Here is a 26,971-nt window from a genome sequence, read left to right on the forward strand (position 1 = left end):
GATCACTTTCAATTATGCTGGCTATAGCTCCACATCGCCCCCTGCTGCTGCATAGTAAGAAATGCATATGAAGGGCTTTACACAATCTCAGTTTTATAGGAAGAACAAGTGTGCACTGTATCTTATGAACCCCGTGTATACCGTGAAGCTTTGTTAGCAGTGACAGTGCGTTGCTATATGTCTGCCTTTACAATGACTGAACTAGAACTTCAACTACCCAATACTCAGATTTCTGCGCGTTCGTCATGCCAGCGTCCAATCACAGCTCTCGTCCCATTCCGTGACGTAGTGATTTCTTGTGTAAGCCGCGCTACTACTGGTAGCCTCTCCCTGGGAGGCGGTGCCGGGCTTCTGGGAAGTGGTGCCGCAGAGCTTCCGGTACATTTATGTCCGGAGCCGGCTGTCAGCGGCAGGTATGCGGGGGAGGGCTGTGCTTCCTGCCTAGTGCTGAGGGGTCGTTACGTGGACCGCTTCTCCGCACCCCGGCAGGTGTCGTCCTGAGGCTATGTGTACCGTGCACGCAATACCCGGCCATATTAGGCTCCTGCAGTGTAATGCATGAGACCCGGTGAAGCCAAGCATCACATTTACCGCTCCAGCTAGGAGGATTACACTGCACGAGGTTTCCCCAAGTTTAATGACCACAATCATAAAAGACATCGCAGGGCGGTGCCTGGGCGGGAGACGGTTCAAAATGTAAAAGTACAACACAAAATGGGCACTGATGGCTATTGTGTAAAGGGTTAAATGACTTCAGGCCGCTGATCACTCACACTGCGGAATCAGGTCACCCTATCATGCCCCAATGGGTTCTGGGCACCAGATCTGGCATTATATTGGCCAATTTTCACAGGTTCGCCCAGGTAACTGGTGTTTATAAAGGGTTAAATGCCTTCAGGGAGGAAGACCGGTGAAGACCTCCTCATGGCTTTGCCCCTGTGGTCTCCACGTGGAGACGGGAAGCTGGAATGGAGGGCTATGGTCTCCATAGATGAAACCCGCATTTGTCTTGGCCTGGCGACTACATGAGCAATACCTTGGAAGGGTCTACCCAGGGGAGCATTGCTCCTACTCCCAGGACTATAGCGTGGGCTGGCATAATGGATGGTAGCCGGACCCCTCATTCTAAAGATATGGTAGCCGGACCCCTCATTCTAAAGATATGGTAGCCGGACCCCTCATTCTAAAGATATGGTAGCCGGACCCCTCTAATACTCATTCTAAAGCTATGGTAGCCGGACCCCTCTAGTACTCATTCTAAAGATATGGTAGCCGGACCCCTCTAATACTCATTCTAAAGATATGGTAGCCGGACCCCTCTAATACTCATTCTAATGATATGGGAGCCGGACCCCTCTAATACTCATTCTAAAGCTATGGTAGCCGGACCCCTCTAGTACTCATTCTAAAGATATGGTAGCCGGACCCCTCTAGTACTCATTCTAAAGATATGGTAGCCGGACCCCTCTAATACTCATTCTAAAGCTATGGTAGCCAGACCCCTCTAGTACTCATTCTAAAGATATGGTAGCCGGACCCCTCTAATACTCATTCTAAAGATATGGTAGCCGGACCCCTCTAATACTCATTCTAAAGATATGGTAGCCGGACCCCTCTAATACTCATTCTAAAGATATGGTAGCTGGACCCCTCTAATACTCATTCTAAAGCTATGGTAGCCGGACCCCTCTAATACTCATTCTAAAGATATGGTAGCCGGACCCCTCTAGTACTCATTCTAAAGATATGGTAGCCGGACCCCTCTAGTACTCATTCTAAAGATATGGTAGCCGGACCCCTCTAATACTCATTCTAAAGATATGGTAGCCGGACCCCTCTAGTACTCATTCTAAAGCTATGGTAGCCGGACCCCTCTAGTACTCATTCTAAAGATATGGTAGCCGGACCCCTCTAGTACTCATTCTAAAGATATGGTAGCCGGACCCCTCTAGTACTCATTCTAAAGATATGGTAGCCGGACCCCTCTAATACTCATTCTAAAGATATGGTAGCTGGACCCCTCTAATACTCATTCAAAAGATATGGTAGCTGGACCCCTCTAATACTCATTCTAAATATATGGTAGCCGCACCCCTCTAGTACTCATTCTAAAGCTATGGTAGCCGGACCCCTCTAGTACTCATTCTAAAGATATGGTAGCCGGACCCCTCTAATACTCATTCTAAAGATATGATAGCTGGACCCCTCTAATACTCATTCTAATGATATGGTAGCTGGACCCCTCTAATACTCATTCTAAAGATATGGTAGCCGGACCCCTCTAATACTCATTCTAAAGATATGGGAGCCGGACCCCTCTAATACTCATTCTAAAGATATGGTAGCCGGACCCCTCTAATACTCATTCTAAAGATATGGTAGCCGGACCCCTCTAATACTCATTCTAAAGATATGGTAGCCGGACCCCTCTAATACTCATTCTAAAGATATGGTAGCCGGACCCCTCTAATACTCATTCTAAAGATATGGTAGGCGGACCCCTCTAATGCTCATTCTAAAGATATGGTAGCTGGACCCCTCTAATACTCATTCTAAAAATATGATAGCCGGACCCCTCTAATACTCATTCTAAAGATATGGTAGCTGGACCCCTCTAATACTCATTCTAAAGATATGGTAGCCGGACCCCTCTAATACTCATTCTAAAGCTATGGTAGCCGGACCCCTCTAGTACTCATTCTAAAGATATGGTAGCCGGACCCCTCTAATACTCATTCTAAAGATATGGTAGCCGGACCCCTCTAATACTCATTCTAATGATATGGGAGCCGGACCCCTCTAATACTCATTCTAAAGCTATGGTAGCCGGACCCCTCTAGTACTCATTCTAAAGATATGGTAGCCGGACCCCTCTAGTACTCATTCTAAAGATATGGTAGCCGGACCCCTCTAATACTCATTCTAAAGCTATGGTAGCCAGACCCCTCTAGTACTCATTCTAAAGATATGGTAGCCGGACCCCTCTAATACTCATTCTAAAGATATGGTAGCCGGACCCCTCTAATACTCATTCTAAAGATATGGTAGCCGGACCCCTCTAATACTCATTCTAAAGATATGGTAGCTGGACCCCTCTAATACTCATTCTAAAGCTATGGTAGCCGGACCCCTCTAGTACTCATTCTAAAGATATGGTAGCCGGACCCCTCTAGTACTCATTCTAAAGATATGGTAGCCGGACCCCTCTAGTACTCATTCTAAAGATATGGTAGCCGGACCCCTCTAATACTCATTCTAAAGATATGGTAGCCGGACCCCTCTAGTACTCATTCTAAAGCTATGGTAGCCGGACCCCTCTAGTACTCATTCTAAAGATATGGTAGCCGGACCCCTCTAGTACTCATTCTAAAGATATGGTAGCCGGACCCCTCTAGTACTCATTCTAAAGATATGGTAGCCGGACCCCTCTAATACTCATTCTAAAGATATGGTAGCTGGACCCCTCTAATACTCATTCAAAAGATATGGTAGCCGGACCCCTCTAATACTCATTCTAAATATATGGTAGCCGCACCCCTCTAGTACTCATTCTAAAGATATGATAGCTGGACCCCTCTAATACTCATTCTAATGATATGGTAGCTGGACCCCTCTAATACTCATTCTAAAGATATGGTAGCCGGACCCCTCTAATACTCATTCTAAAGATATGGGAGCCGGACCCCTCTAATACTCATTCTAAAGATATGGTAGCCGGACCCCTCTAATACTCATTCTAAAGATATGGTAGCCGGACCCCTCTAATACTCATTCTAAAGATATGGTAGCCGGACCCCTCTAATACTCATTCTAAAGATATGGTAGGCGGACCCCTCTAATGCTCATTCTAAAGATATGGTAGCTGGACCCCTCTAATACTCATTCTAAAAATATGATAGCCGGACCCCTCTAATACTCATTCTAAAGATATGGTAGCTGGACCCCTCTAATACTCATTCTAAAGATATGGTAGCCGGACCCCTCTAATACTCATTCTAATGATATGGTAGCCGGACCCCTCTAATACTCATTCTAAAGATATGGTAGCTGGACCCCTCTAATACTCATTCTAATGATATGGTAGGCGGACCCCTCTAATACTCATTCTAAAGATATGGGAGCCGGACCCCTCTAATACTCATTCTAAAGATATGGTAGCCGGACCCCTCTAATACTCATTCTAAAGATATGGTAGCCGGACCCCTCTAATACTCATTCTAAAGATATGGTAGCCGGACCCCTCTAATACTCATTCTAAAGATATGGTAGGCGGACCCCTCTAATGCTCATTCTAAAGATATGGTAGCTGGACCCCTCTAATACTCATTCTAAAAATATGATAGCCGGACCCCTCTAATACTCATTCTAAAGATATGGTAGCTGGACCCCTCTAATACTCATTCTAAAGATATGGTAGCCGGACCCCTCTAATACTCATTCTAATGATATGGTAGCCGGACCCCTCTAATACTCATTCTAAAGATATGGTAGCTGGACCCCTCTAATACTCATTCTAAAAATATGATAGCCGGACCCCTCTAATACTCATTCTAAAGATATGGTAGCTGGACCCCTCTAATACTCATTCTAAAGATATGGTAGCCAGACCCCTCTAATACTCATTCTAATGATATGGGAGCTGGACCCCTCTAATACTCATTCTAAAGATATGATAGCCGGACCCCTCTAATACTCATTCTAAAGATATGGGAGCCGGACCCCTCTAATACTCATTCTAAAGATATGGGAGCCGGACCCCTCTAATACTCATTCTAATGATATGGGAGCCGGACCCCTCTAATACTCATTCTAAAGATATGGTAGCTGGACCCCTCTAGTACTCATTCTAATGATATGGTAGCCGGACCCCTCTAATACTCATTCTAAAGATATGGGAGCCGGACCCCTCTAATACTCATTCTAAAGATATGGTAGCCGGACCCCTCTAATACTCATTCTAAAGATATGGTAGCCGGACCCCTCTAATACTCATTCTAAAGATATGGTAGCCGGACCCCTCTAATACTCATTCTAAAGATATGGGAGCCGGACCCCTCTAATACTCATTCTAAAGATATGGGAGCCGGACCCCTCTAATACTCATTCTAATGATATGGGAGCCGGACCCCTCTAATACTCATTCTAAAGATATGGTAGCTGGACCCCTCTAGTACTCATTCTAAAGATATGGTAGCCGGACCCCTCTAATACTCATTCTAAAGATATGGGAGCCGGACCCCTCTAATACTCATTCTAAAGATATGGTAGCCGGACCCCTCTAATACTCATTCTAAAGATATGGTAGCCGGACCCCTCTAATACTCATTCTAAAGATATGGTAGCCGGACCCCTCTAATACTCATTCTAATGATATGGGAGCCGGACCCCTCTAATACTCATTCTAAAGATATGGTAGCCGCACCCCTCTAATACTCATTCTAAAGATATGGTAGCCGGACCCCTCTAATACTCATTCTAAAGATATGGTAGCCGGACCCCTCTAATACTCATTCTAAAAATATGATAGCCGGACCCCTCTAATACTCATTCTAAAGATATGGTAGCTGGACCCCTCTAATACTCATTCTAATGATATGGTAGCTGGACCCCTCTAATACTCATTCTAATGATATGGGAGCCGGACCCCTCTAATACTCATTCTAAAAATATGATAGCCGGACCCCTCTAATACTCATTCTAAAGATATGGTAGCTGGACCCCTCTAATACTCATTCTAATGATATGGTAGCCGGACCCCTCTAATACTCATTCTAATGATATGGTAGCCGGACCCCTCTAATACTCATTCTAAAGATATGGTAGCCGGACCCCTCTAATACTCATTCTAAAAATATGATAGCCGGACCCCTCTAATACTCATTCTAAAGATATGGTAGCCGGACCCCTCTAATACTCATTCTAAAGATATGGTAGCCGGACCCCTCTAATACTCATTCTAATGATATGGTAGGCGGACCCCTCTAATACTCATTCTAAAGATATGGTAGCTGGACCCCTCTAATACTCATTCTAAAAATATGATAGCCGGACCCCTCTAATACTCATTCTAAAGATATGGTAGCTGGACCCCTCTAATACTCATTCTAAAGATATGGTAGCCGGACCCCTCTAATACTCATTCTAATGATATGGGAGCTGGACCCCTCTAATACTCATTCTAAAGATATGATAGCCGGACCCCTCTAATACTCATTCTAAAGATATGGTAGCCGGACCCCTCTAATACTCATTCTAATGATATGGTAGGCGGACCCCTCTAATACTCATTCTAAAGATATGGTAGCTGGAACCCTCTAATACTCATTCTAAAAATATGATAGCCGGACCCCTCTAATACTCATTCTAAAGATATGGTAGCTGGACCCCTCTAATACTCATTCTAAAGATATGGTAGCTGGACCCCTCTAATACTCATTCTAAAGATATGGTAGCCGGACCCCTCTAATACTCATTCTAAAGATATGGGAGCCGGACCCCTCTAATACTCATTCTAAAGATATGGTAGGCGGACCCCTCTAATACTCATTCTAAAGATATGGTAGCTGGACCCCTCTAATACTCATTCTAAAGATATGATAGCCGGACCCCTCTAATACTCATTCTAAAGATATGGTAGCTGGACCCCTCTAATACTCATTCTAATGATATGGTAGCTGGACCCCTCTAATACTCATTCTAAAGATATGGTAGCCGGACCCCTCTAATACTCATTCTAAAGATATGGGAGCCGGACCCCTCTAATACTCATTCTAAAGATATGGTAGCCGTACCCCTCTAATACTCATTCTAAAGATATGGTAGCCGGACCCCTCTAATACTCATTCTAATGATATGGGAGCCGGACCCCTCTAATACTCATTCTAAAGATATGGTAGCCGCACCCCTCTAGTACTCATTCTAAAGATATGGGAGCCGGACCCCTCTAATACTCATTCTAATGATATGGTAGCCGGACCCCTCTAATACTCATTCTAATGATATGGGAGCCGGACCCCTCTAATACTCATTCTAATGATATGGGAGCCGGACCCCTCTAATACTCATTCTAATGATATGGTAGCCGGACCCCTCTAATACTCATTCTAAAGATATGGGAGCCGGACCCCTCTAATACTCATTCTAATGATATGGTAGCCGGACCCCTCTAATACTCATTCTAAAGATATGGTAGCCGGACCCCTCTAATACTCATTCTAATGATATGGGAGCTGGACCCCTCTAATACTCATTCTAAAGATATGGGAGCCGGACCCCTCTAATACTCATTCTAAAGATATGGTAGCCGGACCCCTCTAATACTCATTCTAAAGATATGGTAGCCGGACCCCTCTAATACTCATTCTAATGATATGGGAGCTGGACCCCTCTAGTACTCATTCTAATGATATGGGAGCCGGACCCCTCTAATACTCATTCTAAAGATATGGTAGCCGGACCCCTCTAGTACTCATTCTAAAGATATGGTAGCCGGACCCCTCTAGTACTCATTCTAATGATATGGTAGCCGGACCCCTCTAGTACTCATTCTAAAGATATGGTAGCCGGACCCCTCTAATACTCATTCTAAAGATATGGTAGCTGGACCCCTCTAATACTCATTCTAAAGATATGATAGCCGGACCCCTCTAATACTCATTCTAAAGATATGGAAGCCGGACCCCTCTAATACTCATTCTAAAGATATGGTAGCCGGACCCCTCTAATACTCATTCTAAAGATATGGTAGCCGGACCCCTCTAATACTCATTCTAAAGATATGGTAGGCGGACCCCTCTAATGCTCATTCTAAAGATATGGTAGCTGGACCCCTCTAATACTCATTCTAAAAATATGATAGCCGGACCCCTCTAATACTCATTCTAAAGATATGGTAGCTGGACCCCTCTAATACTCATTCTAAAGATATGGTAGCCGGACCCCTCTAATACTCATTCTAATGATATGGTAGCCGGACCCCTCTAATACTCATTCTAATGATATGGTAGGCGGACCCCTCTAATACTCATTCTAAAGATATGGTAGCTGGACCCCTCTAATACTCATTCTAAAAATATGATAGCCGGACCCCTCTAATACTCATTCTAAAGATATGGTAGCTGGACCCCTCTAATACTCATTCTAAAGATATGGTAGCCGGACCCCTCTAATACTCATTCTAATGATATGGGAGCTGGACCCCTCTAATACTCATTCTAAAGATATGATAGCCGGACCCCTCTAATACTCATTCTAAAGATATGGGAGCCGGACCCCTCTAATACTCATTCTAAAGATATGGGAGCCGGACCCCTCTAATACTCATTCTAATGATATGGGAGCCGGACCCCTCTAATACTCATTCTAAAGATATGGTAGCTGGACCCCTCTAGTACTCATTCTAATGATATGGTAGCCGGACCCCTCTAATACTCATTCTAAAGATATGGTAGCTGGACCCCTCTAGTACTCATTCTAATGATATGGTAGCTGGACCCCTCTAATACTCATTCTAAAGATATGGTAGCCGGACCCCTCTAATACTCATTCTAAAGATATGGTAGCCGCACCCCTCTAGTACTCATTCTAAAGATATGGGAGCCGGACCCCTCTAATACTCATTCTAATGATATGGTAGGCGGACCCCTCTAATACTCATTCTAAAGATATGGGAGCCGGACCCCTCTAATACTCATTCTAAAGATATGGTAGCCGGACCCCTCTAATACTCATTCTAAAGATATGGTAGCCGGACCCCTCTAATACTCATTCTAAAGATATGGTAGCCGGACCCCTCTAATACTCATTCTAAAGATATGGTAGCCGGACCCCTCTAATACTCATTCTAAAGATATGGTAGCCGGACCCCTCTAATACTCATTCTAAAGATATGGTAGCCGCACCCCTCTAGTACTCATTCTAAAGATATGGTAGCCGGACCCCTCTAATACTCATTCTAATGATATGGGAGCCGGACCCCTCTAATACTCATTCTAAAGATATGGTAGCCGCACCCCTCTAGTACTCATTCTAAAGATATGGGAGCCGGACCCCTCTAATACTCATTCTAATGATATGGTAGCCGGACCCCTCTAATACTCATTCTAATGATATGGGAGCCGGACCCCTCTAATACTCATTCTAATGATATGGGAGCCGGACCCCTCTAATACTCATTCTAATGATATGGTAGCCGGACCCCTCTAATACTCATTCTAATGATATGGTAGCCGGACCCCTCTAATACTCATTCTAATGATATGGGAGCTGGACCCCTCTAGTACTCATTCTAAAGATATGGGAGCCGGACCCCTCTAATACTCATTCTAATGATATGGTAGCCGGACCCCTCTAATACTCATTCTAAAGATATGGTAGCCGGACCCCTCTAATACTCATTCTAATGATATGGGAGCTGGACCCCTCTAGTACTCATTCTAAAGATATGGGAGCCGGACCCCTCTAATACTCATTCTAATGATATGGTAGCCGGACCCCTCTAATACTCATTCTAAAGCTATGGCAGCCGGACCCCTCTAATACTCATTCTAAAGATATGGTAGCCGGACCCCTCTAATACTCATTCTAAAGATATGGTAGCCGGACCCCTCTAGTACTCATTCTAAAGATATGGTAGCCGGACCCCTCTAGTACTCATTCTAAAGATATGGTAGCCGGACCCCTCTAATACTCATTCTAAAGATATGGTTGCCGGACCCCTCTAATACTCATTCTAATGATATGGTAGCCGGACCCCTCTAATACTCATTCTAAAGATATGGTAGCCGGACGCCTCTAATACTCATTCTAATGATATGGGAGCCGGACCCCTCTAATACTCATTCTAAAGATATGGTAGACGGACCCCTCTAATACTCATTCTAAAGATATGGTAGCCGGACCCCTCTAATACTCATTCTAAAGATATGGGAGCCGGACCCCTCTTATACTCATTCTAAAGATATGGTAGCCGGACCCCTCTAATACTCATTCTAAAGATATGGTAGCCGGACCCCTCTAATACTCATTCTAAAGATATGGTAGCCGGACCCCTCTAATACTCATTCTAATGATATGGGAGCCGGACCCCTCTAATACTCATTCTAAAGATATGGTAGCCGCACCCCTCTAGTACTCATTCTAAAGATATGGGAGCCGGACCCCTCTAATACTCATTCTAATGATATGGTAGCCGGACCCCTCTAATACTCATTCTAATGATATGGGAGCCGGACCCCTCTAATACTCATTCTAATGATATGGGAGCCGGACCCCTCTAATACTCATTCTAATGATATGGTAGCCGGACCCCTCTAATACTCATTCTAGAGATATGGGAGCCGGACCCCTCTATTACTCATTCTAATGATATGGTAGCCGGACCCCTCTAATACTCATTCTAAAGATATGGTAGCCGGACCCCTCTAATACTCATTCTAATGATATGGGAGCTGGACCCCTCTAGTACTCATTCTAAAGATATGGGAGCCGGACCCCTCTAGTACTCATTCTAAAGATATGGTAGCCGGACCCCTCTAGTACTCATTCTAAAGATATGGTAGCCGGACCCCTCTAATACTCATTCTAAAGATATGGTAGCTGGACCCCTCTAATACTCATTCTAAAGATATGATAGCCGGACCCCTCTAATACTCATTCTAAAGATATGGAAGCCGGACCCCTCTAATACTCATTCTAAAGATATGGTAGCCGGACCCCTCTAATACTCATTCTAAAGATATGGTAGGCGGACCCCTCTAATGCTCATTCTAAAGATATGGTAGCTGGACCCCTCTAATACTCATTCTAAAGATATGATAGCCGGACCCCTCTAATACTCATTCTAAAGATATGGTAGCTGGACCCCTCTAATACTCATTCTAAAGATATGGTAGCCGGACCCCTCTAATACTCATTCTAAAGATATGGTTGCCGGACCCCTCTAATACTCATTCTAATGATATGGTAGCCGGACCCCTCTAATACTCATTCTAAAGATATGGTAGCCGGACGCCTCTAATACTCATTCTAATGATATGGGAGCCGGACCCCTCTAATACTCATTCTAAAGATATGGTAGACGGACCCCTCTAATACTCATTCTAAAGATATGGTAGCCGGACCCCTCTAATACTCATTCTAAAGATATGGGAGCCGGACCCCTCTAATACTCATTCTAAAGATATGGTAGCCGGACCCCTCTAATACTCATTCTAAAGATATGGTAGCCGGACCCCTCTAATACTCATTCTAAAGATATGGTAGCCGGACCCCTCTAATACTCATTCTAATGATATGGGAGCCGGACCCCTCTAATACTCATTCTAAAGATATGGTAGCCGCACCCCTCTAGTACTCATTCTAAAGATATGGGAGCCGGACCCCTCTAATACTCATTCTAATGATATGGTAGCCGGACCCCTCTAATACTCATTCTAATGATATGGGAGCCGGACCCCTCTAATACTCATTCTAATGATATGGGAGCCGGACCCCTCTAATACTCATTCTAATGATATGGTAGCCGGACCCCTCTAATACTCATTCTAGAGATATGGGAGCCGGACCCCTCTATTACTCATTCTAATGATATGGTAGCCGGACCCCTCTAATACTCATTCTAAAGATATGGTAGCCGGACCCCTCTAATACTCATTCTAATGATATGGGAGCTGGACCCCTCTAGTACTCATTCTAAAGATATGGGAGCCGGACCCCTCTAGTACTCATTCTAAAGATATGGTAGCCGGACCCCTCTAGTACTCATTCTAAAGATATGGTAGCCGGACCCCTCTAATACTCATTCTAAAGATATGGTAGCTGGACCCCTCTAATACTCATTCTAAAGATATGATAGCCGGACCCCTCTAATACTCATTCTAAAGATATGGAAGCCGGACCCCTCTAATACTCATTCTAAAGATATGGTAGCCGGACCCCTCTAATACTCATTCTAAAGATATGGTAGGCGGACCCCTCTAATGCTCATTCTAAAGATATGGTAGCTGGACCCCTCTAATACTCATTCTAAAGATATGATAGCCGGACCCCTCTAATACTCATTCTAAAGATATGGTAGCTGGACCCCTCTAATACTCATTCTAAAGATATGGTAGCCGGACCCCTCTAATACTCATTCTAATGATATGGTAGCCGGACCCCTCTAATACTCATTCTAATGATATGGTAGGCGGACCCCTCTAATACTCATTCTAAAGATATAGTAGCTGGACCCCTCTAATACTCATTCTAAAAATATGATAGCCGGACCCCTCTAATACTCATTCTAAAGATATGGTAGCTGGACCCCTCTAATACTCATTCTAAAGATATGGTAGCCGGACCCCTCTAATACTCATTCTAATGATATGGGAGCTGGACCCCTCTAATACTCATTCTAAAGATATGATAGCCGGACCCCTCTAATACTCATTCTAAAGATATGGGAGCCGGACCCCTCTAATACTCATTCTAAAGATATGGTAGCCGGACCCCTCTAATACTCATTCTAAAGATATGGTAGCTGGACCCCTCTAATACTCATTCTAAAGATATGGTAGCCGGACCCCTCTAATACTCATTTTAAAGATATGGGAGCCGGACCCCTCTAATACTCATTCTAAAGATATGGTAGCCGGACCCCTCTAATACTCATTCTAAAGATATGGTAGCCGCACCCCTCTAGTACTCATTCTAAAGATATGGTAGCCGGACCCCTCTAATACTCATTCTAATGATATGGGAGCCGGACCCCTCTAATACTCATTCTAATGATATGGTAGCCGGACCCCTCTAATACTCATTCTAAAGATATGGTAGCCGGACCCCTCTAATACTCATTCTAAAGATATGGTAGCCGGACCCCTCTAATACTCATTCTAAAGATATGGTAGCCGGACCCCTCTAATACTCATTCTAAAGATATGGTAGCCGCACCCCTCTAGTACTCATTCTAAAGATATGGTAGCCGGACCCCTCTAATACTCATTCTAATGATATGGGAGCCGGACCCCTCTAATACTCATTCTAAAGATATGGTAGCCGCACCCCTCTAGTACTCATTCTAAAGATATGGGAGCCGGACCCCTCTAATACTCATTCTAATGATATGGTAGCCGGACCCCTCTAATACTCATTCTAATGATATGGGGGCCGGACCCCTCTAATACTCATTCTAATGATATGGGAGCCGGACCCCTCTAATACTCATTCTAATGATATGGTAGCCGGACCCCTCTAATACTCATTCTAAAGATATGGTAGCCGGACCCCTCTAATACTCATTCTAATGATATGGGAGCTGGACCCCTCTAGTACTCATTCTAAAGATATGGGAGCCGGACCCCTCTAATACTCATTCTAATGATATGGTAGCCGGACCCCTCTAATACTCATTCTAAAGATATGGTAGCCGGACCCCTCTAATACTCATTCTAATGATATGGGAGCTGGACCCCTCTAGTACTCATTCTAAAGATATGGGAGCCAGACCCCTCTAATACTCATTCTAATGATATGGTAGCCGGACCCCTCTAATACTCATTCTAAAGCTATGGCAGCCGGACCCCTCTAATACTCATTCTAAAGATATGGTAGCCGGACCCCTCTAATACTCATTCTAAAGATATGGTAGCCGGACCCCTCTAATACTCATTCTAAAGATATGGTAGCCGGACCCCTCTAATACTCATTCTAATGATATGGTAGCCGGACGCCTCTAATACTCATTCTAATGATATGGGAGCCGGACCCCTCTAATACTCATTCTAATGATATGGGAGCCGGACCCCTCTAATACTCATTCTAATGATATGGTAGCCGGACCCCTCTAATACTCATTCTAATGATATGGGAGCCGGACCCCTCTAATACTCATTCTAATGATATGGTAGCCGGACCCCTCTAATACTCATTCTAAAGATATGGTAGCCGGACCCCTCTAATACTCATTCTAATGATATGGGAGCTGGACCCCTCTAGTACTCATTCTAAAGATATGGGAGCCGGACCCCTCTAATACTCATTTTAATGATATGGTAGCCGGACCCCTCTAATACTCATTCTAAAGATATGGGAGCCGGACCCCTCTAATACTCATTCTAATGATATGGTAGCCGGACCCCTCTAATACTCATTCTAAAGATATGGGAGCCAGACCCCTCTAATACTCATTCTAATGATATGGTAGCCGGACCCCTCTAATACTCATTCTAAAGCTATGGCAGCCGGACCCCTCTAATACTCATTCTAAAGATATGGTAGCCGGACCCCTCTAATACTCATTCTAAAGATATGGTAGCCGGACCCCTCTAATACTCATTCTAAAGATATGGTAGCCGGACCCCTCTAATACTCATTCTAATGATATGGTAGCCGGACGCCTCTAATACTCATTCTAATGATATGGGAGCCGGACCCCTCTAATACTCATTCTAATGATATGGGAGCCGGACCCCTCTAATACTCATTCTAATGATATGGGAGCCGGACCCCTCTAATACTCATTCTAATGATATGGTAGCCGGACCCCTCTAATACTCATTCTAAAGATATGGTAGCCGGACCCCTCTAATACTCATTCTAATGATATGGGAGCTGGACCCCTCTAGTACTCATTCTAAAGATATGGGAGCCGGACCCCTCTAATACTCATTCTAATGATATGGTAGCCGGCCCCTCTAATACTCATTCTAAAGATATGGTAGCCGGACCCCTCTAATACTCATTCTAAAGCTATGGCAGCCGGACCCCTCTAATACTCATTCTAATGATATGGTAGCCGGACCCCTCTAATACTCATTCTAAAGATATGGTAGCCGGACCCCTCTAGTACTCATTCTAAAGATATGGTAGCCGGACCCCTCTAATACTCATTCTAAAGATATGGTAGCCGGACCCCTCTAATACTCATTCTAAAGATATTGTAGCTGGACCCCTCTAATACTCATTCTAAAGATATGGTAGCCGGACCCCTCTAATACTCAATCTAAAGATATGGTAGCCGGACCCCTCTAATACTCATTCTAAAGATATGGTAGCTAGACCCCTCTAATATTCTAAATATATGGTAGCCGGACCCCTCTAATACTCATTCTAAATATATGGTAGCCGGACCCCTCTAATACTCATCCTAAAGATATGGTAGCCGGACCCCTCTAATACTCATTCTAAATATATGGTAGCCGGACCCCTCTAATACTCATCCTAAAGATATGGTACCTAGACCCCTCTAATACTCATTCTAAAGACACATTGATTTGGTCACTGGAGCCAGTGGTAGGGCCATTTCTCCAGTGTCCTAGATGCCTCTTTCCAACACGCTGATGCTAGACCGCATGTTGCTCGTGCTATTGTGAGCAGCCTGTGTGGCCTACGTGTGCTACCATGGCACATCTGGGACGTTATTTATCAGCTATTGCATATGGAGCTGCCAACAGTGGATCTTGATGATTTGCATTTTTAAGTGCATTCGGCATGGCAGAACGTTTCTCACAACCATTAGTAACCTCAGTGAAGCATGCAAAGGCGTGAAAATGCGTATATTTCTGCATTTGTCACTCATTATTATTATTTATTTCTATAGCACCATTGATTCCATGGTGCTGTACATGATAAGGGGTTACATACAAGTTACAGATATCACTTACAGTAAACAAACTAACAATGACAGACTGATACAGAGGGGCGAGGACCCTGCCCTTGCGGGCTTACATTCTACAGGATGGTGGGATGGAGACAGTAGGTTGAGGGTTGCAGGAGCTCCGGTGTTGGTGAGGTGGTAGCTGCGGTAGTGATGAGGAGGCAGCGGGGTCAGTGCAGGCTGTAGGCTTTCCTGAAGAGATGGGTTTTCAGGTTCCGTCTGAAGGATCTGAATGTGGTTGATAGTCGGACGTGTTGGCGCAAAGAATTCCAGAGGATGGGGGAGATTCAGGAGAAGTCTTGGAGGCGGTTGGATGAGGAGCGAATAATTGTGGAGGAGAGCAGGAGGTCTTGGAAGGACCGGAGATCACACGAGGGAAGATATCGGGAGATTAGTTCAGAGATATATGGAGGAGACAAGTTGTGGATGGCTTTGTAGGTTAGTATTAGTAATTTGAATTGGATACGCTGAGGGAATGGGAGCCAGTGAAGAGATTTGCAGAGGGGGGAAGCAGAGGAGTAGCGAGGAGAGAGATGAATTAGTCGGGCAGCAGAGTTAAAGGGAACCTGTCACCTGAATTTGGCGGGACCGGTTTTTGGTCATATGGGCGGAGTTTTCGGGTGTTTGATTCACCATTTCCGGGTAAGGAAAGGGTGAATCAAACACCCGAAAGCTCCGCCCATATGACCAAAAACCGGTCCCGCCAAATTCAGGTGACAGGTTCCCTTTAAGGATCGACTGGAGAGGTGCAAGTGTGTTAGCAGGGAGGCCGCAGAAAAGGATGTTGCAGTAGTCAAGGCGGGAGATGATGAGGGCGTGCACAAGCATTTCAGTAGATTGGGGGTTGAGGAAAGGACGGATCCTGGAGATATTTTTGAGCTGGAGGCGACAGGAGGTGGAAAGAGCTTGGATGTGCGGTTTGAAGGACAGGGCAGAGTCGAAGGTTACTCCGAGGCAGCGGACTTCCGGTACGGGGGAAAGCATGATGTCATTGATTGCGATAGATAGGTCAGGTAAGGAAGATCTATGGGATGCAGGAAAGATGATGAGTTCAGATTTGTCCACATTGAGTTTGAGGAAGCGAGAGGAGAAGAAGGAGGATATGGCTGATAGGCACTCTGGGATTCTGGACAGCAGAGCGGTGACGTCTGGGCCAGAAAGGTAGATCTGAGTGTCATCAGCATATTGGTGGCACTCATACTTGATCTTGAATAAATCAAGATTTTTTGAAAATGTTCAACATTTTTTCATTTGCATATCCTCATCTGTGAGTCTTAACAAGGTTCAAATTATGATGTGTAGGTGACTGGGTCATGGTGGCTCAGTGGTCAGCACTGCAGCCTTGCAGTGCTGGGGTCCTTGGTTCAAATCCCACCAAGGACAACATCTGCAAGGAGTTTGTATGTTCTCCCCGTGTTTGCGTGGGTTTCCTCCGGGCACTCCGGTTTCCTCCCACATTCCAAAGACATACTGATAGGAATTCTAGATTGTGAGCCCAATCGGGGACAGTGATGATAATGTGTGCAAAACTGTAAAGCGCTGCGGAATATGTTAGCGCTATATAAAAATAAAGATTATTATTATTATTATAAGCAATGTAGCGGACCCCCATAGCCTTGTACATTGTCTAGTGGCCCCTGCCGAGTACTATGGCTTTTCCTATATAAGGTATTGTCTTGGTCTCCAAATTTTCCATGTCTCAATCCAGTCCGTAGGGTGCTCTGTAAATAAAAGTCCAGTACAAGACCTGCGCTCAGCGGGTCAGAAATGTTTTGGAGGAATTGGGAGCATAAACAACATTTACAGCAGGAGTTTAAAGGCAACATGTCATGTAAAATAATGCTCTTAACCACTTCACAACCTTTGATGTACACATACGTCAAAAGTCTTATCCATTCCTTTGATGTGGGTGGACACGCATGCCGAGCCTGCATATTTCTCGGCAGATCATGGCTGATTTCATCATGTGCCTTAAAGGGAACCTGTCACCTCAAATTGGCGGGATATTTAAATTAGTTTTTACCGGTCCGATGGGAGGCGTTTCCTCTTCATTTTTTCACCCTGTCCGTCCCTGTTGTCCGCAATATAATGCTTTTTGGCTTTGCCTGCAGTTGGGCAAAGCATACTGCGCGTGCGCCACCGAAGATTGCATTGTGCACGCGCCAACTATGGCACACATGTCCTCTAATTCACTAACATATTGCGGACAACACATATAGGGTATCCGCTTACTCAGGGCAAATTGGACAACAACTTTTGAGGTCCTATTTCTCCTGTTACCCTTGGGAAAATACAAAACTGGGGGCTAAAAAATAATTTTTGTGGAAAAAAAAAATTTTTTTTCACGGCTCTGCGTTATAAACTGTAGTGAAACACTTGGGAGTTCAGAGCTCTCACAACACATCTAGATTAGTTGCCTAGGGGGTCTACTTTCCAAAATGGTGTCACTTGTGGGGGGTTTCAATGTTTAGGCCCATCAGTGGCTCTCCAAACGCAACATGGTGTCCCATCTCAATTTCAGTCAATTTTGCATTGAAAAGTCAAATGGTGCTCCTTCCCTTCCGAGCTCTGCCATGCGCCCAAACAGTGGTTTACCCCCACATATGGGGTATCAGCGTACTCAGGACAAATTGCACAAGAACTTTTGGGGTACAATTTCTTCTGGTACCCTTGGGAAAATAAAAAATTGTGGGCGAAAAGTTCATTTTTGTGAAAAAATATTTTTTATTTTTACGGCTCTGCATTATAAACTTCTGTGAAGCACTTGGTGGGTCAAAGTGCTCACCACACATCTAGATAAGTTCCTTAGGGGGGTCTACTTTCCAAAATGGTGTAACTTGTGGGGGGTTTCAATGTTTAGGCACATCAGGGGCTCTCAACGCAACATAGCGTCCCATCTCCATTCCAGTCAATTTTGCATTGAAAAGTCAAATGGCGCTCCTTCCAAGCTCTGCCATGCGCCCAAACAGTAGTTTACCCCACATATGGGGTATTTGTTTACTCAGGACAAATTGTACAACAACTTTTGGGGTCAATTTTCTCCTGTTACCCTTGGTAAAATAAAACAAATTGGAGCTGAAGTACCGTATATACTCAAGTATAAGCCGAGATTTTCAGCCCATTTTTTTTGGGCTGAAAGTCCCTTTCTCGGCTTATACTCGAGTCATATACCGGGAGGTCAGCAGGGGAGGGGGAGCGGGGGCTGTGTAATTATACTTACCTACTCCCGGCGCGGTCCCTGCAGTCCCTGGCTTCCCCGGCGCTGCAGATTCTTCCTGTACTGAGTGGTCACATGGTGCCGCTCATTACAGAAATGAATATGCGGCTCCACCTCCCATAGGGGTGGAGCCGCATATTTATTGCTGTAAATGAGCGGTAACTGTGACCGCTCAATACAGGAAGAAGATGCAGCGCCGGGGAAGCCAGGAACTGCAGGGACCGCGCCGGGAGCAGGTAAGTATACGGGGAGCGCAGCGCTGCGCGATATTTGCCTGCTCCTCGCTCCGGTGCAGCTCTGTCTCCAGCGTCCTCTGGCAGTGACGCTCAGGTCAGAGGGCACGGTGACGTAGTCAGTGCGCGCCCTCTGCTGAGCGTCAGTGCTGGAGACAGAGCCGCACGAGGAGCAGGTAAATATTGAAAGCGCCGGCGTCCTGAGTGAAGAGAGGTGAGTATGTGATTTTTTTTTTATTGCAGCAGCAGCATTATATATGGCGCAGCTTTCTATGGAGCATCCATGGGGCAATAATGAACGGTGCAGAGCATTCTATATGGGGCACAGCTTTCTATGGAGCAATAATGAACGGTGCAGAGCATTCTATATGGGGCACAACTTTCTATGGAGCATCTATGGAGCCATAATGAATGGTGCAGAGCATTATATATGGCACAGCTTTCTATGGAGCATCTATGGGGCCATAATGAACGGTGCAGAGCATTCTATATGGGGCACAGCTTTCTATGGAGCATCTATGGGGCCATAATGAATGGTGCAGAGCATTATATGTGGCACAGCTTTATATGGAGCATCTATGGGGCCATAATGAACGGTGCAGAGCATTATATATGGCACAGCTTTATGTGGAGCATCTATGGGGCCATAATGAACGGTGCAGAGCATTATATGTGGCACAGCTTTATATGGAGAATCTTATGGGGCAATAATGAACGGTATGGAGCATCTATTTTTATTTTTGAAATTCACCGGTAGCTGCTGCATTTCCTACCTTAGGCTTATACTCGAGTCAATAAGTTTTCCCAGATGTTTGTGGCAAAATTAGGGGGTCGGCTTATACCCGAGTATATACGGTAAATTTTTAAACATTTCCAAAATTCCTTTGAAGCACCAGAAGGGTTAATAAACTTCTTGAATGTGGTTTTGAGCACCTCGAGGGGTGCAGTTTTTAGAATGGTGTCACACTTGGTTATTTTCTATCATATAGACCCCTCAAAATGACTTCAAATGTGATGTGGTCCCTAAAAAAAAATGGTGTTGTGAAAATGAGAAATTGCTGTTCAACTTGTAACCCTTATAACTCCCTAACAAAAAAAAAATTTGGTTCCAAAATTGTGCTGATGTAAAGTAGACATGTGGGAAATGTTACTTATTACCGTATATACTCGAGTATAAGCCGAGATTTTCAGCCCAAATTTTTGGGCTGAAAGTGCCCCTCTCGGCTTATACTCAAGTCACGGTGGTCGGCGGGTGAGAGGGGAGAGGGCGCTGAGGCATACTTACCTGCTTCCGGGGCTCCTGGCGCTGTCCCTGCAGTCCCATGGTCTCCGGGTGCCGCAGCTCTTTCCCTGTTCAGCGGTCACGTGGGACCGCTCATTAGAGAAATGAATATGGACTCCACTCCCATAGGGGTGGAGCCGCATATTCATTTCTCTAATGAGCTGTAACGGTGACCGCTGATAGAGGAAGAGGCTGCGGCACCCGGAGACCAGCTGTCCGGGGGAAGGAGCGGGACGCCGGGAGCAGGTACCGTAAGTACTACATATTCACCTGTCCGCGTTCCACACGCCGGGCGCCGATCCATCTTCCCGGCGTCTCTCCGCACTGACTGTGCAGGTCAGAGGGCGCGATGACACATATAGTGCGCGCGCCACCCTCTGCCTGATCAGTCAGTGCGGAGAGACGCCGGGACGAGACGCCGGGAGCTGCAATCAAGAGAGGTGAGTATGGCATTTTTTTATTATTGCAGCAGCAGCAGCAGCAATGGCACAGCTTTATAAGGAGCATCTATGGGGCAATAATGAACGGTGCAGAGCACTATATGGCACAGCTATGGAGCAATAATGAACGGTGCAGAGCACTATATGGCACAGCTATGGGGCAATAATGAACGGTGCAGAGCACTATATGGCACAGCTATGGGGCAATAATGAACGGTGCAGAGCACTATATGGCACAGCTATGGGGCAATAATGAACGGTGCAGAGCACTATATGGCACAGCTACGGGGCAATAATGAACGGTGCAGAGCACTATATGGCACAGCTTTCTATGGTACATCTATGGGGCAATAATGAACGGTGCAGAGCACTATATGGCACAGCTATGGGGCCATAATGAACGGTGCAGAGCACTATATGGCATAGCTATGGGGCCATAATGAACAGTATGGAGCATCTATTTTTATTTTTGAAATTCACCGGTAGCTGCTGCATTTTCCACCCTAGGCTTATACTCGAGTCAATAAGTTTTCCCAGTTTTTTGTGTCAAAATTAGGGGGGGTCGGCTTATACTCGGGTCGGCTTATACTCAAGTATATACGGTAAGTATTTTGTGTGACATATCTCTGTGATTTAAGGGCATAAAAATTCAAAGTTGGAAAATTGCGAAATTTTTGCCAAATTTCCATTTTCTTTCACAAATAAACGCAAGTAATATCAAAGAAATTTTACCACTATCATGAAGCCCAATATGTCACGAGAAAACGATGTCAGAATCACCGGGATCCGTTAAAGCGGTCCAAAGTTATAACCTCATAAAGGGACAGTGGTCAGAATTGTAAAAATTGGCCTGGTCATTAACGTGCAAACCACCCTTGGGGCTTATCGGGTTAAAATTAGCGATCATAGAGCACTTTATCACGAAAAATGAAAACGATACAGGTCTCAGAAAATGGCAACAAGAGCAAAATTTTAAAAAAACAACAAATAATAATTTTATTTATATAGCGCCAACATATTCCGCAGCGCTTTACAAATTATAGAGGGGACTTGGTGGCACAGTGGTTAGCACAGCAGCCTTGCAGCGCAGGAGTCCTGTGTTCAAACCCCACCAAGGACAACATCTGCAAAGAGTTTGTATGTTTGCGTGGGATTCCTCCGGGCACTCCAGTTTCCTCCCACATTCCAAAGACATACAGATAGGGAATTTAGATTGTGAGCCCCATCGGAGACAGCAATGATAATGTGTGCAAAATGTAAAGCGCTGCGGAATATGTTAGCGCTATATAAAAATAAAGATTATTATTATTTATATATTATTACTTGTACAGACAATAGACATTACAGCATAACAGAAATCACAATTCAAAATAGATACCAAGAGGAGTGAGGGCCCTGCTCGCAAGCTTACAGTCTATGAGGAAAAGGGGAGACACGAGAGGTGGATAGTAACAATTGCTTTAGTTATTCGGACCAGCCATAGTGTAAGGCTCAGGTGTTCATGTAAAGCTGCATGAACCAGTTAACTGCCTAAGTATGTAGCAGTACAGACACAGAGGGCTATTAACTGCAAACATCTAACTGCAAAATCTACATGTTTGGTATCTGTGTAATCGTACTGACCTGTAGAATCATTTTGCCAGGTCAGATTAACCATATAGTAAACATGCTAAATTTAAAAAAAAAAACATTGTGAAATTGCAATATTTTTTGCAACTTCAACACACTTGGAATTTTTTTCCCATTTCCCAGTACACTGTGATAAAATGAATGGGGTCATTCATACGTATAATTCGTCCGACAAAAACAAGCCCTCCGTCCGATATGTGGATGGAAAAATAAAAGTTATGGCTCTTGGATGAAGGGTTGGAAAAAAAAATTGCTCTTGGGTGAAGGGTTTAGCCTGCAGATATGTGGTTAATAGCGTGCTGACACAGTGCGGTTCCTTTACTTTAGGCCCCACTGCTGGAAGGAAGTGATCTTTATACTCCCTGGCATTTTTCGACTTCCAGTTATAGGTGCTGCCAGCACTGTTTCACTCACCGCTCTTTGCATAATTAAAAGTGGCTATAACTAGAGATGAGCAAACATGTTCGGAAAATATTCGCCAATCTCAAATTCGGCACATACGTAGCACATTCGGATCCGGTTCCCTTTCATGAGCATTTTTACCCAAAGTCATCAAAATTCGGTCTAAATTTGGTAAAGTGGTGGTGTATGATGAACGGGGTGGGGAAGGGGGGATGTGTTTGATGAGGGGAGGGGGTGTGCAGTGGTTAGAGGAGCGTGTGAAGAGATTACAGGAATGGCGTGCGCTTTTTTTTCTTAACTTTGTGTGTTGTTGCCGGCAACCAATCGGGGCCAGGAAACCAACCACAATTTCATGGTTTTCTGTTATTGACTGCTGAAGTCATATGTCCCTGGCCACATAAAAAGTGGACATCTTGTTTTGCTGGTGCCATTTGCTCAGTGTCACAGTGTAGAGAGGTCGCTCCTTCGCTAGTGCTGGTAGTGAACATCTCAGTTAAACAGGATCCTGTCCTGTGTGAAATCGAACTTCCAGCATCTAAGTAGATTGTGCAAAAACTGTGTGGCAGTCTCTGGAAGCCTCATTTGCTACTTCAAATCAATTGAGCTAAAACAGTGTTTCAGTGGCAAATCAGAAGGCCAGATTTCCACGTAAAAAATTGTTAGGCATAACAGTCTTGTTCAGGCACACTGTCAAAGAAACTAAATAGTGATTGTTCATTTAGTGACAGGTGACTGACAGCTGTGTTTCTAAGGTTGTGAGGCAGAGGGGTACAAGAGGGGAAAGCTGTTTTCAACATGAGTGGGAGAGGTCATGGTGGAAGGGGGAATAGGCTTGGTGTTCAACGTGTACGTGGGTTAGGTGTTAATGTGAATGAAAGCTAAACTGAAAAAACACCATCTCGTCCTATCCAAAGACCACTCACAACATCAGTTACTGGCTGGGCTACTCAGCTCCCTTTCTTTGACAGCCACACAGAGGTACGCCTTGTAGATGAAGCTCAGAAATGAGCATGTGCTACAGTGGATGGGCAAGCGCTGCATCAAGTGTCCTCTTCCTCCACCTTAACATCACAGACAGTACAATCCTCAGAGGTGGCACCCCAATCTCCCTTGTTTCCCCTGCGTCAAAAATTTCCAAACTCCCAACTGACTGTGGGGAACCACAGATGGGCCATTCTGAAGAGCTGTTCAGACATTGTCTTCCATGGGTATCAGAGGTCTACTCCGAAGAATCACAGAATCCAGAGGAGGAAAGCATCTGCACTGACAACTAAAAATTTTTTCATGTTGGATCTGGGGCCGGTAGGGTCCGAGCAGAATTCAGATACTGTGAGAACAGAGAGGATGATGATTAGGTTGTAGATCCCACTGGGTGTGAACCCAGAGGTACGCAGCTTAGTAGCTCAGCAGAGGAGAAACATGAAGAGGTTACGTTGCGGCTTCCCACACAGACACGAAGTGATGCAACCACGACAAGCACTGCATACTCGGCCCCATCTCTGGCTGTGACCAGCACCTGTCACGAGTATGCAGTTCGCAGGGGCAGCAAGGGTTGCCTATATTTTTGAGACACGTTATCTGTCACATTTGCACACAAAAAAACCTCAGAGGCAAACATTGCAATAATTTGGCAACTATATACATGAACCGGCACATGCGCGAACAACATGCCTTAGTGTGGGAATCTCACCGCTAAAATGCGGACTGGTGGGCCTCACCAAGACACTGGCCATCCCATCAACCCCATTTGCTGCTTCCTCCTCCATCTCCATTCCAAGTCTTCTCACACAGGTCTCCAGCCACAGAAACTACAATTGTTTTCCCACCACATTAGTGGTGAGTGAGAGCCGGTCAGCTATTACAGAAGTAGACATAAAAACACCTACATAGAAAAGCCCTCACGGCCAGCAGGGGGCATACCTCTAAGCCAAAACTAAATAAACCTAGAAAAAATCGCACCAGACACTCAGATAAGCCCTAGATCCAGCATGGATCCTGCAGGGAAAGGTAATTAACCATAGGTCTGGGCAGATCAAAATAGAGGTACAAGAGGAATGTATATAAACGTAATCTTTATTAAAGTATCAAATATACACAAAGAATATAATAATGAAAGAATAGCAGTACAAGGACAAAAACAGGTAGCAGGGAAGAAGCAGCTAAAAGAAAGCATGTACGAGATGGTAAATACAATGCTAAAAACAACATGAGGGGAAAATTGAGCACCCTACACTAACTGCAGACCAAGGACTACTGAATCGTGCACTAGGGAAATAATCCCGTATGTGCACTGGAGTAGTGAGTAACACCGCTGCAAAAAATCCACTAAAGATATACTGGGTGGCGGCGGATATGCAATAGAGTCAAGGCAACATGATTGTGTATATGAAAGATGTACTTAAATAAGTATAACGTTACCTTGAGACATTGTTGCAGTGAGGACCGAGGTACTGCAGGCAGTTTATATACATTCCTCTTGTACCTCTATTTTGATCTGCCCAGACCTATGGTTAATTACCTTTCCCTGCGGGATCCATGCTGGATCTAGGGCTTATCTGAGTGTCTGGTGCGATTTTTTTCTAGGTTTATATACAGAAGTAGACATGTCTGCTGCTTTTGTCTCAACTAGCACAACGCATCTTTCTCAGTCCACCATAACATCTCCTCCTGCACCTCACTCACAGTCCAGCAGTTTGTCCTGTTCTCCATCCTCCAGTAAACGGTGACTGAGAGCACACCGTTAGCTGTAACAGAAGTGGACATGCCTGCTGTTTTTGACCTATATCGGAGAACTAGCACATGACAACTTTCTCAATCCAACGTAACATCTCCGCATGCACCTCCCTCACATTCCAGTAGTTTGTCCGACTCACCGTACTCCACCTTCTCTCAGCACAGCAGCAAGCCCTCGGTCCTGCAGTTGTGGTCATGTAAAAGAAAGTTTCCTTTTACACATGGCAAAGCTAAGAGCTTGAACTCCACCATCTCCAGTCTGATGGCCACGGAAATGCTGCCTTTCTGCTTGGTGTATACAGACGGTTTCTGAAGGTTGATGGCCGTCGCAGTCCCCCAGTACCAGTCGTCCAGTCGCCATTACTTCTCTAAGACAGCTGTGCCTGCAACAACATCACTCGTTCCCTGAAAAAATCTATGTCCGCCAGGGTGCATTTCACCACTGACACCTGGACGAGCAAACATGGGCAAGGGCATTATATCTCGCTGACTGGCCACTGGGTGACTAGTGGCTGTGTGTGCAGGCTGTCAAGGGGCTGCTCCACAAGTCTTGGGAGTCCCCAAGGCTTGCGGGACAAACCTCTGTATTGAACACTTCCTCCACTGCTTCTGCCTCCCCCACCTCCTTTAGGGCCTCCACCTGTGCCCTCAACCTCTCCCTTAATCAGACATGCATTCCAACAGTGCAGAGAGAATCCCCCCACCTCCGCACTGCACAGCCATGGCTAACTGCAATCAGTCAGTGTTTAAATTAATATGACTTGGAGATCACAGTCACACAGCTCAAGAGTTGTGGACAGGTATCCAGGCCGGCAACCTCACACACATGCCTTCCATGAGTCACGTCCTCATCCTGGTGTCGCAGCAATTTTTCTGCCACTATACAGGCCTTAATGTGCTGCTGCAGAAAGCTGTGTGTGCTCACTTCCGAGAATCGCATCCCGCAGGTCATTGACTTGTATCGCTACAGAGGTCTTTCAGTCTAACGGTTAACCGTTTGATTAGCGATGTTCCAACACACTGGAATTCCACTCAGCACATGTTGCTGTGGCAGCAGCGATGAGCCCTGGTGCAGTATTTACTTTTGAATAGCCTGGGCCAATGCAGTCCGGATTGCAGTGATGAGGTGATGGTCCCAGCAGAAGAGTTGGAATCAGAGGAGGATACGGAAGGGAGAATAATATCTCAAATTTCTGGACTGTCGCACATCAGATGCCAAGGGAGGGTGGCTTACAGCAATCAAGGAGGGTTCATGGTACCAGACAAACTTAGTGAAGATGCAGGAGCCGGGGAACAAATGTAGGAGGATGAGGTGATGAACGCACAATAGTCAGGAGATGAAGAGGATAATGATCTGCTCTATGTTGTCCATGGTTGGTGGGAGGGGATGGAGGAAGC

General features: G+C 45.1%; 1 protein-coding gene across 2 annotated transcripts in view; it reads left to right on the forward strand.

Moving 5' to 3' along the window:
* The first annotated feature begins 343 nt into the window (after nucleotides 1-343).
* Nucleotides 344-26,971, forward strand: part of RABGGTA (Rab geranylgeranyltransferase subunit alpha) — a 107,791-nt gene continuing 81,163 nt past the window's right edge. For both annotated transcript variants that reach the window (XM_069762363.1, XM_069762367.1), the window contains exon 1: nucleotides 344-413. The gene's annotated coding sequence lies outside the window, so the exon portion shown is untranslated. The remainder of the gene's footprint in view (nucleotides 414-26,971) is intronic.

The sequence above is a fragment of the Ranitomeya imitator genome, chromosome 1 (genome assembly GCF_032444005.1).
Source record: "Ranitomeya imitator isolate aRanImi1 chromosome 1, aRanImi1.pri, whole genome shotgun sequence".
NCBI classification, from domain to species: Eukaryota; Metazoa; Chordata; class Amphibia; order Anura; family Dendrobatidae; genus Ranitomeya; species Ranitomeya imitator.